Source organism: Ischnura elegans, chromosome 5 (assembly GCF_921293095.1).
Source record: "Ischnura elegans chromosome 5, ioIscEleg1.1, whole genome shotgun sequence".
Taxonomy (NCBI): domain Eukaryota; kingdom Metazoa; phylum Arthropoda; class Insecta; order Odonata; family Coenagrionidae; genus Ischnura; species Ischnura elegans.
Window position 1 is genome coordinate 120,270,917 of NC_060250.1, and position 15,362 is coordinate 120,286,278.

At 39.1% G+C, this 15,362-nt stretch overlaps 1 protein-coding gene and 1 non-coding gene across 3 annotated transcripts in view; one reads left to right on the forward strand and one right to left on the reverse strand.

Annotated features, from left to right (window-relative positions):
- Window positions 1-15,362, reverse strand: part of LOC124159479 — a 211,450-nt gene that overhangs the window by 70,637 nt on the left and 125,451 nt on the right. The window lies entirely within an intron of this gene.
- Window positions 7,126-7,216, forward strand: Trnay-gua. Its single transcript is given in 2 exon segments — window positions 7,126-7,162; window positions 7,181-7,216. It is a non-coding gene; the product is annotated as a tRNA-Tyr (tRNA).

Here is a 15,362-nt window from a genome sequence, read left to right on the forward strand (position 1 = left end):
TATCCTCAGCATCGAAATTTCGTTACTCTGACGCAGTCATAAATCGAATGATTTGTCAGCTAACCGCGTATTATCCTCAAAAAAATGCATTATTTTTTTACTTGCATGAGCGTTTTTCATTCCCTCTTCTGCATATCTCAGAGAAAGTGCCCAAGGAAAATTCCCCTTCCTATCATATTGACTGATCAAAATGTTTTTTTGTCCATTTCCCTCCCAACCGTTTGGCTACTGAAATTAATTACTGCCATAAAAATGATGGTTCCACACCAAGGGGTGACCAGATAGGCTAGATAGGCGGCAGGCTAGGCTACATTTAATTTTACGGGCGAAAATTTAACTCAACTCAAAACTACCGTTGCATATAATGTTTATTTTCACCGTTGACTGAGTTAAATTAATTATAATGCCGCAAATCAATCGAGTTCCACTCCACGAGTTCGCCTCCCTCAAGAAAGTGGCTCAGTGCCTCACCTCTCCGAGCGTTCCTATGGCAACCACTTGATGGATGATGCCATTCCACAGGCGCAGAGTAATTAATTTCCTTCCCTTTGGGAGATAGGAAACATTATGTTTGACCAGATGAGCTACACGGAAGGGCAGGAAGTGGACTGGAATGGTGGCAGCAGATTCCAAATGATTGCGGCAGTAGTATTTTAATGGAGACATTGAGATATCGCGGTCACAATTAGCCGGAGATGCACTCTCGAGACATCACCTCGCCACAAACAGCCAAAGGTGACGCGAAGCATTAATCCAGGGGGGGGGGATGAAGACGTCGAGGAGCGAGGAAGTGCAGGTGGAAGGAGGAGCGCGACTCGTTTGCGAATAGGGATGTTAATGCGTCGTGTCCATCTGGATGGCATAGTCTGCGTAAAAGTGGATTTATAAAAACCTACCCAACACCGAATGTGAACATTTTAAATCAGCGTTTTGCATGAAACCGATATTTAATTGAATGCGAATATTCGCCTTTGAAGTTGACGCAATGAATAAGATGATACAAGATACAATGATGCACGTTACAATTTATGCAATAAGTTCTTTTAGTAGCTCACGCGTGCCACTAATTCTTTTTTTTATAGGTAAACGGTGAAAATGGCTAGGATAGCAATTTTGACTACCGGAAATATATTATTAGGATGATAATTTGTTTTTTTCATGAATAGGTCAAATGTAGCTGATATTTATTTTTCTCTGGAAAATAATTTATCCACCACTCAACCAAGAGCTAACATGAGCAGATAATATTGAATATTATGAGAGCAGGTTGGAATATTAAGTTTTTAAGCGAATGTCATTGAGGTACTCAAAATAAGTTTTAATATTTGCTCTTGAAGAGTTGCTGCTGCTTAAATTGCCCTTTAAGTCTTTGAAGTAATTTTCCCCTGCAGGTAACATTAGAAGGAAAGGAAGATCAGATCTTAAACCAATACCATTCCAGAAAAGGTGTTGTGCAGTTCTGTGGATTATCTAAGAGGTATGACCGTAATAAGTGCTCGTTACCCTCGGAAATAAATGGAATCAAATCCATACCTCTCATTTGAGCAACTCATATTTGAGATAATTTTATGGCGTTCCAATTCCTTTGTTGATTAATGCCTTAATAAAATGAACGAAATTACTGTAGTTGATATTTTACTTAAGTAAATGAATGTAGTTATGTTAATGTTATATTTTCCTAGCAATTGATTTGCATGAAAATGATGAAAAATATTAAACTAGCGGTATTTTTGGAAGTTAATCCTTTGAAATTTTAAATCCAGCATACCTAAAACTTTCACTTTACCCAATCGATTATGCCATTTCTATTTCCACCATCAATAACTGCTCCAATTACATAATTAACGATTTACGGGAGCTAAACCTCTCTGGCCCACCCACCTACCCCTATCTGCGATCAGTGCCAACGGAATGGTTGTTTTTTTTTCCTTCGTCTCGACACGTTGCCTGGCGACGACACCCGTTACGTTCCGCGTCAAGAACAAATTAAGTGCCTTCGAAGGCCTTGAGTGAGGGAGCAAGAACAAGTGGCGTCATCACCCGGAGACCTTGCGAAGCACACACCCCGTGCGACCATTTCTCATTTCCAAGTTCAAGGGAAACTTTTTTTTTTATAAACGCATAGGTAGACCGCAAACTCTTGTTTTTTTTCCTCTCTCTCTCTCTCTCCTCAATGGATGGACAATCATCTTCCAAAGCCGCGAAAGGAATTCGAGTGATGAACAAGGTGAAAAAAACATGGATGCGGAAACTGCTGCGATCGACATTTTTCGTGCGGCGACGGTTAAGACAGCCGATCCCGTTTATCAGATCGGAAAAAATGGAGATTTGCAGTAAATTTCTGTTTTATCTCGCGGCGTTGACTTCTCAAATGACGCTTCTTTCGTGAGATGGGTAAGTGAAATATTTTTACGGCTCAAGAAGCGGCAAGTATTTCGATTGCCTCGTACAGTACGAGCTATCATCATCTGGAGAGATGGGGGAAAAAGTGCAAGGGTGCAAAAATAACGCTCCAACGAAGAAAAAGGCAGAGCTGACGCGTTACTTGAAGGCTACATTACGGAAGTAGTGGTGAGTTATAAGAGTCTTTGCAAAGTATGAATGTTTTTCACAACAAAAGGCTTGCATGCCTATTAGAATGGTACAGGAAGAATGGTTTAGGAAGTCTGAGATCTCTCCAAGCTCTCCTATCTCTACCTTGTTGTTGAGATTTTATTTGAACTTCTTGCGGAATTCAACTGCTTTAGAGAGACAAGGACACAGCATAGAATTGCACAATTCCTGTGGTTTATTGGATTTCCACCCAATCCAAAACGGATACAACGTTATCCACGGAGCCGGAGATAAATCGCGAGTTATGAGGGCACATTTATACGTACACGGTCACTTTACATACCTTTCAGCGACGGGGATGCCGAAAATACAGGAATCGAGAAACATGACTGAAGGATTTTCTATCGCCATGGAATCACAATGGATTATCGGAAAACAAATGAAACAATTACAATTCCACTTTTCTCTAGCGGCGTCAACTTCTCAGATGACACTTGTTTTCGTGAGATGGGTAAGTGAAATATTTTTACGGCTCAATTAGTGGCAAGTACTTCGATTACCTCGTACATTGCAAGCCATCAACATCTGGAGAGATGAGGGAAAAAGTGCAAGGGTGAAAAAATAAATGACGCTAATAATAAGGCAGAGCTGATGCATTACTTGAACGCTACATTACGGGAGAAGTGGTTGGTCAGGAGAGTCGTGGCAAATTTGGGTTTTCCACAAAAAAAGCTTTCATACTTATTTATATTTTTCAAAATGGATCACCATAGAATAGATCAGGATTATCAGAAAGAGAATAAACCAATGACAGCGAATTGAATGGGTAATGCTGATACATACTTATTGAAAGAAGTAGAAAATAAGAATTAACAAAAATAATTAAATTCCCCATTAGATACAGCAGAGCTTTCCTTATCGTGCCACAAATTTCAGCACTGATGACGGGATTAAATGCTTGCCCTTTCGGGGAACATGTACTACCCGATAGAAATAAATTTTCTGTGAATAGATAGAGAAAACTGGCTAAAATGCGGAATTCAACTGCTTTAGAGAGACGAGGACACAGCATAGCACTGCACAGATCCTGTGGTTTATTGGATTTCCACCCGATCAAAAACGGATACAACGGTATTCACGGAGCCGGAGATAAATCGCGAGTCATAAGGGCACATTTATGCGTACACGGTCACTTTACATACCTTTCAGCGACGGGGACGCCGAAAATACAGGAATCGAGATCTAGAAAACCCCCCTCTCTCGGAAACCATGGAAACCGGTCTTTACATGCTGTCCAGCGAGTATTCGAAACGGGCGGTGGGACAATATTTTTAAGTGGACGGCAAGGAGGCGGCCGCGGCAAGGGCATTTTAATGCGTCTGCGATCTTTTTATGTATTCACGTACAGATTTTTAAAATATTTTTTTCGAATGACTTATGTGTGCGAGGGTTACTTAACCATCCCTCTTGAGGGCAACCGTATACCAGGGAGATGCTGTTACGGTACTATTTACGAATCGACCGGCAAGGACGCGGAGGACGAGCGCCGATGAGGCGGTCTGAACTGGCCCAGCGGCAACTCCACATTCACGTCTTCAAGGACCTGGACCATATATCGGAAACATGGGAAAATAACACGATTTTTAAATATGAAAGGAATACCACATTAGGTCGTGAGCATTGACAAAGCATGGTTGTTCGATAAAAATCGTGGTGTATCTCGACAAAAAAATCGCCAATCGATAAAAAAAACCACGATATATATCGCCTAATAAATATGCAGAATCATGATGGAACATCCAATCCAAAGTATCTTGATATTGTGAGTGTAAATTTTTATTGGTTAATGTACAATAGCATTTTATTGGGCTAGATTAAGCGATGTCGTACCGATATTAATAACCATAATCGTTAACTATCGATATTTAAAGATATCTTACTCCAATATTGAATTCTCGGTATCACCCAGGCTTATTACATCTTAGAAGTTCCGTAGTATCGCCCAAGCCAACAGCATCTAGTGCCCACACCTCAGTGTCACATCGTATTTCTTCGATGCATTGATTCCATGCCACATCTAAATGTGGCATTAGCAACTATGTGAAAAACCCGAACATTCACTAATATACATTAGGGTGAGCGCGCAGCATTCATAATGACTCTGTTATTCATGGCTTACACGATAAGCTTAGCTCGCAAAGGAGTATTCCAATAATACATTTAGAGGTGAGGAGTAAAGGGAATATATTGGTCACATCAATAGATATTTTTACAGGAGAGAATAAAATTCACAGACGAATTCATATAATTTCATGAAAGTGGGAGGGATTCCATACGAAGATAAAGTTTGATCTAAATTTCTTTTTGATCTCTTCTTTTTGTGATCTACACAACATCCAACTTTTAAAAAATACACAACCAAACTTTTTGTTAAAAAATATCTAGTCCAATTCATGTATGTCACCGAAGTAATCCCCACAGATATGTAAAAAAAATATGAATACATTCTCCCTAAAAATACCTATGATGACGGGAAGGAAAAACGGATACAACGACGATTTTCATAAAATATCTCAATTTCTGTAAATTTTTTATCATAAATCATAATTAAAGCTCATTGTTAACGGTGGCAGAACTCGCCTTAATATCCTGAAATCTAGAACCAGCTGTTATTATGAGAGAGGATAAGTCACTCTTCATGATCGTCATAAAGCTAGATCAGACAGATGTATGTTATACATGGATATCTGACGCAATATTTGACCGACGGAACTTCCGCGTTCATCCCAAAGATTTTTAGAGGAAGTGTGGCTCGGGCAGTTCGATCTGAAGGCGGAATAACGAATGGAAGGGGTGGAGGATGGATACCTAATACCAGTTCCAGGAGGATGTCTCATCGGCCTACTTCCGAATCAAGATCTTTCATCTCCCCCCCACCATCATCCCCAGTGGGAGGCAGAGACGAAGCGAGGAAGAGAGAGAGAGAGAAGGAAGGAGGAGAGGGGAGGGAAAAACTTTGAATAGCCTCGAACTGTTGCCGTCCTCATTTCTCTTCAATCTATACGAGTTAATGCCATTTTTTCCAATCGGGCATATTGCGCAAGAGAATATCAAGCCACAAAAGTGCGCAGTAAAGCACTGTTTTAAACTGGAAAACGTCGATTATTAGTTCAAAAACTTTTCAAAAATCATTTGCCGTTTCCACCTAACAAGCATGGAACGACTTTCCTTAGCCATTCAAAGAATCATCACCCCTGCAAAAATTCAGAAAAAGTCATAGGTACTTATCCCAAACTAGCTAATCATTATTGACCATTCCAACGTTGTATAATCACATACGTATGCCCTACATTGTTGTAAATTTTCCTACGTTATTGATTTCAAATTACGATACTAATTGTAACACATTAAACTGAATGCTGAGGTTAAAGCTGTGTTAACAAAAAATAATGTTCCAATCGGATGTAATGATCTGAGAAAAATTAATTTATTCCTATTGCCGCTTTTGTAAATCTTGGTTGGGCACGGTTAAAGTAAGTTCTTCGCATCCATTATTATCGATCTTTCATCTTACGAATTAAAATCCCGCCATTATGTATAGGGTATTACTAGTTTTTTTTAGATCAATATTCTATTTTAGGTATGATCGATGGGTGGTTGTTGGAAGATTTTGAGGATACAAAAATACTGAGCATGTGATAACTTCCGTTACCTAGAAGTTCCCTTTTTCTCTTAACGGAGTCTTCTCCTTCCCAGTACCCGCTAATGCGGCCCTGGACATCGGTTTAAATGTATTTTAAAGTATTGAAAAGCATAATATACCATATCCGTATCACTTTTATAGCACACATAAGCTGTTTCAATAATGTTTTAAGCACATATATACTATTATTATGGGGCATTATTGAATGCTAACGAGTAATTGATTGAAGAGGTCCATCAAAAAATCTCAGAAATGTTAACCAATCATGATGATAGGGAATATATAAAGCCGAGAAGATTTAATTTAAAACGTGAAACAAAATTAACTTTACGTTAGCATCCAAGAGAAAAACTAAATTCTTGATAATCCACAAGATTATATCGCTTAGGCACTTGAAATCTCCATTACTAGCCAAGAGATGTAAAAATTCCTAGTACATTCCCTGGTCAAAAAAATATTTTTTCCCGGGAAAAATGGTTGAACTCAGAATATTTGTTAGACTGAATCATTTTCTATTTTAGTATTTTATAACATCAAGTAGGCTTTATTTCACTTTACTTGAGAAATTTATCCGTGAGAGATCAAAAAATGGTAGAAAGCATAGCCAGCAAATTAAGTCAATGGAACTCCCAGGAACTTTACGGGCGAGAGTATTTTCAGAGACAATTAATTCGAAATTCACCACCGGTCCCTCATTTGTTCAAGGGAATGGCCAAAGAATTCGGTCCCTTCACGCAGCCTGCAGTGGCCGATGTGGTTTTGTGCTACGCTCAAAAATCAGGGGACTTGGAGAAACCGGTACGAAATTTGTGAAAGTAGTCCGGCCAGATTTTCTTCTTATACTAAAGCGTAACACGATCATCACATCTCCTTTGGTAGCTCAGTTGGTAGAGCGGTGGACTGTAGCGGGACTAAAATGCAGATATCCATAGGTCGCTGGTTCAAATCCGGCCCAAAGGAATTTTTTTCCATATTCGTTGTGAATTTGTTCTAGCAGGAACTTATCACGGTCATTTACCTAACATCGGGTTTTTTGTCAGGCGAGATAAGCCATAATTTTACATTTAAGTAATTTGTATTACAGCGGATTCAAGTTCGTCAACGGTCGACAGTAAACCATTACGTAAAGTAAAATATAAAATTTAATAATATTGCGAATTATCTCAGTGATTTTTTCGATGTGAAATGTCTTTTATTATATTCGTAAGATTATGTGGCGTACCTTATTAGGATTACAGCTATCTTAGATTCGTAAATTAAAATTATAAAAACATATTATTCAAATTCAACGTAAAATTTCCATTTTCATATGAACGGCGACCAATTAAATAACACGATGAAGAGATACACTTTCACCGACGCGGTCCGGAGAATGACAACTTTGGATGAAAACTTGGGAGATAATTTAACCAATAAAAACCAAAGCATTTAGATAAATACAATTGGCTACTCCAAAGTGTTATCTGAATTGACCAACGATATTAAACGAATTGTTCTGATCCTGGAAAATAAATTGATACGATTAGACCATATAAATGTAGAATTAACAGTTAGTTAAACTTAGGAAAAATGTGACTTAGCACAAAAACATTTGTGACTTTTAAATACTCATACTGAGAGGAATGTTTAGGAATCACGCAATTAAATTCTAAATTAGATATCTCTATTACGTCGAGGGAAGGAAGATGCCTAAATCAACAATAATACCCTTTGATGAGAGCATTGCAATAATACCACGAGTAGATAAAATTTTCAATATATTACTGTTTTAAATGTCTTCAAATAACGGCTCGTGAAAACAATGCATGTGCAGTAGCAGTTAAATAGTTATAAAGACGCTATTCGTTCGATTCAGTAAATGCCGGGAGCTGTGGCGTGCTCCTGTAATCCAGCTACCTGGAGGCTTGGTGCAGAGGATGATTTGAGGCTGGGGGTCCTGCCGGTGGGTTGTCCCACGTCGACTGGACGTCCGCACTAAGCCCGCCATCAACATGGGCACCCTGGAGGAGTCTGGGGTGGCCAGGTTGTCTAAGGAGAGGCGAATCGGGCCAGGGGGGTAACCCAGCAGCCAAAAGTCTCCGTGGCGGGCAGTAGTGGGATCGCGTCCGGGAGTGGGAGCCCATTGACAGCCTGGCCGACACAATCAAACCTGTACCTTTTTGCCGATCGCCTTTACTTTTACTCTATATTTTAGGTATCACAAACTTTTTCTTTTTGACATTGTTACTGTTAACAGCAATCTTTTGTGACTAAATATTTCTTTTGTTGGCACAAGTTGTGAATGCAGCGGTTGTAATATTCGATTGAATTGGCTATTTAATGAACTTTTTGCCGATTTTCTTATGTTTATCTCTATATTTTAAGTATCAATCGCGTTGTCTATCTGAAATTGCTGCCCGGCACATTTTTTTAACCCAATTTCTCATTTCCAACCACTAAAATAATGCGTTTCCTTGTAAATGCAGCGTTTGTATATTGACATGAATTGTCATTGAAGGAAGAAGTATCATTAAAATGATCTCATTTAATACAGCTGTATTTACTGAAGCCTGTATGTATATCTACAGATCTTCGTTGCCATTATTTTTCCATTAGCCACTTTTAATTAAAATTATCTCCTCCAAAAAATTTAACGTTTAAAATTTAAATAATTTCCGTTCTCACCACAAACCAGTGAACTACAAAAGAATCCTCAATTCGTTCTCTCATTGAAAAAAATAACTACAGGCTGAAGATTAAGATGATGTGTATGAATGAAAAAATCATAATTCTTTTCGCTGCAGGCAAGGGCGAGGGGTTGGTTTGTGACAATGAACATGGTCTGAGATACGCGGGACGGCTCGTCATTTGATCCAGGAATTCCCATCATGTCCGGAGAATGAATATGATGGATGCTGACAGCTCTTCCTATCAAAAATAATAATGAGTTTTCCGTCGGCCAATTCATCATGGAGATATAGTCGCCGGACACAATCAAAATTCCTCAGAGCTTCGATATCGCCTCACCACACTTGCTATAATTACAATCAGCCCAATCTGCAGGAAATTACGCCAAGGAGTGAGCACAAGATCTTTGACCCTTCCCTTTTCAAATATTTCTCCCCCTCGCGACTTTCATTCATTATGATTACGCCCGCAGGCGCTCACTTGGCGCTGTTGCGTTTCTGAAGCACGTGACTCATTATACCATCCGTCTATACTCAATCGGACACTTATAACGGTCGCTTACGGTTACGATGACGCTCCTATCATAAATACCAATCCTGTGGTCGCTATAACGGAAAAAAAGGCATTCAAATTCTAGGTCTAGGAATTCTTTTTATTCCAGCCAAAAGAAGATTCGTAATCATACGTAGAGGAAGCGATCGATTTTTATTCGTTAGGAATATTTCTCAATTTTTTTCACTTGTTAATCCAAGACATATTTCATGCTCACGACAAGTTTTTTTCTAATGCAATCGTGGAATTTTGGAGGAAATAGAGAATTAGAAGGAGAAGCTATTGGAAAACCTAAGCGGATGGAATGCATAATGAGAGGGTGTATGAAGGATGATGATGAGTGCTGCGTGTAATAAATATGCAGGAGAAGTTTAGAAAATTACCGTAACAGATGGGTTTCTTGGAAAAGGAATAATAGGACGCAGACACAGAAATTTAATATAGAGATGCAGTTGGGAGCGTGAAATACACTTTTCTGTACAGGCAATATGATTAGTGTAAATCGCTGACCTATAACCTATACTTCACTCGACAATTATGTGTCTCTTCCTGAAATATAAAGATAGCAGTACCAACTAAACCTGTTGCATACCATTGCAATATGCATACTAGGTTCGCCGATTAAGCTAAAATAGCTTTTTCGCCATGCGCAAAAGTTGAATTTAGTAGCTGTGATAAAAGATTACAGACAGTATATTGAGGCATTATCATTTCATTGGAACTGAAATGAACTTGCCAGTTGAAAAATAGTGTATCCAATAGCACATCTGGAGACTGCTGACACCAAAATAAAAAACTGGGGAGTAAATTTGAAAAAAAAAACAACCAGGAAAACAAATGAAACATATGGATATCGCCAGAAATTGAATCTCAGAGGTAGCTTTCAGGGTACCTCACAGACAGGAGTAGACCTTAAAGCCGTTCTTATTGTAAGAAATCAAATGGTTATGATAGGTTTAAATAAAATATTTTACAAACCATCCATCCCTTAATCTCCTCTAAACTTAAACTCCTCAGGACTTAAATATCCTCTAAACAACCAAGCTCACTTCCAGATTGCCTTTTCTTTCCGTCAATATCAATTTCTTGATACGTAATGATAGCAATGAAAGGAGTTTGTGACCTTCACAGTTTATTTAACACAGTACTACCGGTTACGGCTGTCAAGCCAGCTTCAGGCACATTTAACAACATTGTTGAATATGTTTTACAATATACCTGAAGAAGACTTGACAACCGAAAGCGGCCTTTCTGAGTTAAGGAAACTGTGGAAGTCGCAAAGTCTCTTCATGGCCCTTACGTAGCCCTTTCACGGTGTGATAGCTTCCGATTTCGATTGCACATATCGAACGCCTTGATATCGAACGTCTCCCCTCATCCTCCTCCCTTAACGACCACGATATCGAACCGTAAAGCCGTATCCCAAACATTAGGCTCACTATCGCCAACTTACTTTTTATGGTCTTAAACATCGACTAGTCTTCAGATCTTTCATATCCTTAAAATCCTCCCTTATTTATCCAATTATCTTCCTGAAATCCTAAATGCTACGCGTCCATTTCCCTCTGCTGTGCTGCCCGAATAGCCAAACAGTTTCACCTGCATGAGTTTGTGACCATTTACTTCTATGTTAAGCCTCTTTTCACCGGGCTGAAAGTCGTGGAGGAGAATGCAAGGTGCATTGTAGTGAATCTATTCATCGGAACCAAATTCCACCACAGCTCATGTGTTCTTTACCGGCATGTTTCACGATGCTCCGTGCGCCACTGCAAATACCTCCAATTGAGAAACTTTCTTCCCAGGAGGAGGCGATCATCAACGCTAAGCTTCCTGGAAAGAATAAGGGTGCCACTAAAATCCTAAGACCCCTTTGTGCTTCAACTTCCAACCTGAGGCCTTGACTCGTATTTGCCAAACGCAAAAGGCGGCGGGAATATAGGAATCATTTGAATTTCCTTTTCTTATCGCTTTAACCCTATTCCCACGGGCGGTTGCCGCTGCTGTTCCCAAAAGCGGAGACGACGCGACGGCCGTGTTCCGCCACTAACAGCGCCCGCGAGTGGCTGAGCGGAGACCCGTAATGAGCGCCTGATATGCGATAAATACTCTCGCCAAGGCGGTCTCTAATCAGCTCACTTGGCTCGGAGATGCGGAGGCTGCATACGAGAAAAGGGGAGGCATTCCTGACAAAAATCATACCCAGAAGCGCGGTTAACACCGGCATTTTTTACCACACATTTTCGACGTAAATTACGGAATTTTTAATAATTTATGCGAGACGTGTTTTTGCTGGTATTCAGCCACCAGGAAGAATTTAAAGATTATATATTTATAGTTGCTGTCAAGCTTGTACCCAGGCGATAGCATTTCCGTTATCAATATGAATATAGCCAACGAATATCAAAATTGAAAGACGATTATGCGTGCTACTTTTTTAAATCGTTAAATGTACACTGAAATGTCAAAGTAGCAAATTAAGATGCAAGGGGTACCCTTACCATACCCTTCTACTGGCGTGAGAGGCAATACTTCTCAATATTTTATTGAAACAACACATGAGACGAAAATTAATCTTGGTAGTATAATATGCACAGGTTATTTATGACTATCTAACCTGGGCCCATTTCTAATACAAAGGCAATAGATGAATCAATTCCTTTATTTGAATAAGATATTTGGGAGTTTGTATCCTTAGATCTGGGCCAATTGGCTGCTATAATTGGACCATGATATTCATTCTAATATTTAGGATTGGGTAACCCCTAATCAACGGCTATGAACTCGATAACATTTCCCAAAATGCGCCATGATATGAGAGGATGAGCATTAAAATATATACCGTCTGTTTCGAAGTCATCTGTTGCAAGGGCGATAAGCTTCTATTTTACATTGAACAGCGGCACAGCGAGAGGGGTTTTGGGGGATAAACTCCCCCAGAATGATACTCAGAGAAATTTTAAAATTCAATCCATTTTACTTAATTGGATAAATATTGCTTATAGAATAGTGTAAGGATTAATAAAATATCCCTCAGAAAGCCGTAAAACACACCATTTTCAACTATTTATCTGAGAAATTTTCAAGAGGAGGGCCCCAGGACCTAACGCTTACCCTGGCGGGTATTTTACCCCCTCAGACACTCCAGTGTTTTGCACCTGAACCCCCCCCCCCCCTAGCCTTAATTCCTAGCTGCACCCCTGACCATGTGTATTAGTATTGTTTGCATATATATTACTGGAATATCACAATTGCATGGAAATGATAAGAACAAATATATCACTGAATTCAACGAAAGAATTTTATTCACATAAAAACTCACCATTTTGAACCATTTCTCTTAAAAATTTTCTTGGGGAGGGCACACATACCTCCCGTATTCCATACTCCCCAGTATAAGTCGCTCCAAAAACTCCCTAGCCTAAATTCCTAGCTGCGCGCCAGATATTGAAGAGGCTCATACCGCGATATTTTTGTTTGACGCGAGATCATTTCACTGCCTTCTCAACCCTTCTCTCCTCCCCTACGATCAAGAAAGCGAATTTTCCCCCGCCTCTCCCTAAGATTCCCTCAAACGACCACTCCTCGTCAATTCCTTTGCGGCGAGGATCGTCGAGCGGCATCCAATCGGGACGAGTGGTCGGTTAGACACTCAACAGAGTAGTAATCTTCCGCGCTCTGATGTTTCTGCGGTGAATTCGCAAGGGGTCAGAGTTACATTTCCCAATCGGCGAAATCTACTATTGCGGATTGGAGAAACGAACCGAGCCGTGATGGTTTATGTTCTGAATCTCAGTAAACCGGATTGGGATTCGGAGAAATTTTCGAAGAAGGAATTCGGGGATTCCAAAGCAATTTGAGCACTTAAAATCAGCCTCAATCTCAAAAATATTTTTAAAAACGTTAAGAAAAAACGCGGTTTAAATACTTCAAGCCCAGGATAATTCAATACTTACCAGATCTCCTGGACTCCAGTCTTTACAGAACAAGCCTTTATTACATATTAATTAATATTTGTGAAAAGCTAGGAAACTATTTTCCCTGTTATATTAAATTAGTTGCGAGACGAAAATTATTAATAAAAAATAAAAATTTGTAGCCAAAGTTTAATTATTGACTCTTAATTCTCTTAGGCCCAGTTTCACCAACACGGATAATATTCTCTATTATCTCAGTTTTCAAAAACTCGGTTAAAATTATTATCTCAGAAATGTGAGGACCGTGTTTCACCAACGACGTTTTATCTTAGTTTTCAAAAACCGAGATAATCAGAATAAATGATTTGGCTCGTACGTTTTTCATAACTCTGACGTGGGAAAAACAAATGACGGTAAGCAACCGTATGACATGGAATCAGCTTTAATAAGCCGGTAAGTGTACAATCAAGTACAGAGTGATAAAATGAACAGCAACAGTATTAATATAGACAATGAGAGTTCGAAAAGCTCAAATATTAATGTTTTCGTGTAAGGATTTATTAATTTGCCTTACCGAATACCACGCATGGGTAGTAAAAAATAAATAAAAAACAAATAGGGGAACCGCGTTTAGCAAGAGCAAGGAATGCGAGAATATTGCGGTAAAAAAACTTTTAAGCACCTTTGTTTAATGCATCGTCATTTAAAAATGAAAATTTTTAATTTACCGAGACTCCCAGATTTAAACAAACACAGTTCTTGGTTATTTTGTGCTACAATAATTAATTACGTCTCACATTGGTCAAATTGCGATTTCGAAGATAACGATGCTGTTACATAGGTATTAATTCAGGAAGAGGACAGAGATAAAAGGTTTTTGTATGTATATGTAAGAAAATTCAAAGAAAGGCTTGTGACATTTATGAATACGAACATATTTTGGCAAGAGTTGTCGGAATTATTGGCTCAAGTGGAGCAAAGGCATGGGAAAGCTCAGGTTTAAGAGAAAGAAACGTGAAATTTCTTTGACAAGGGGAGATCACGTACCCCATTATGATGATAAAAAATTTTCCTCATGCCTATGCTTGCTACAATTAAAATTATTCATATACTTGTCGCCGTATGATCAAAACGAAGACGAAAAAAAAATTATGGAAAAGTTGCTACTGCGAAGGCTCGAACCCTGGTCCCCTGGGTGAGAGTCGACGACGGTACCACTGCACCAACTACCCGATCTAGAACGGGTCGCGCTATTTTAGCATTATACATCATTATTGAATAAGGCTTGTTAAAAGTACCGCATGAAAATTAATTATTTACTGCCAAACTAAGGCTCATTCATTAGAACCAATACCAGTTTATAGATGTGTTCGCCATTCCGAATGCTATAAAATATACGGCATTGGAAACCTCCGCTTCCCCTTGTTAGTAAAATTCGTCTTCTTCGATGAGAGCGAGAACTGCCTTTGCAGTTTCATATGCCATTTTGGGATGAGTAAATAAATGTACTTCACCATATGTATTAAAATAATCTGCACGCTCATTTATCCATAATGAACGTGGTCTCCGAATAGAATGTCGATATTCTTCATCGCTGTCATTCGTATTTTCCGAGAGCTGATGAAGCTGCATGCGCGCCATGCCATCTGCCCTCAGATTAACTCGGATAATAAGCTTTGGACTGCGGAATATCGCCAGTAAAAGTATAAACCGAGATAACAGCCCAAAACCGAGTTAATGCATCTGGTGAAACACGATTGTTGTAATATCTCGGTTTTTGAGAATATTATCCGAGTTAATTCAATTATCCTCGTTGGTGAAACTGGCCCTTATTCAAATACAATTATACACGCTATTTTTTTAAATCATTCGATTAACGGTACTGGCAAAGTATAGATTACGTTATCATAATGAAAACTTAAGCATGGAGTAAAACGTTTGGTAATCCTGCATGCTAACATGAATTAAAATTC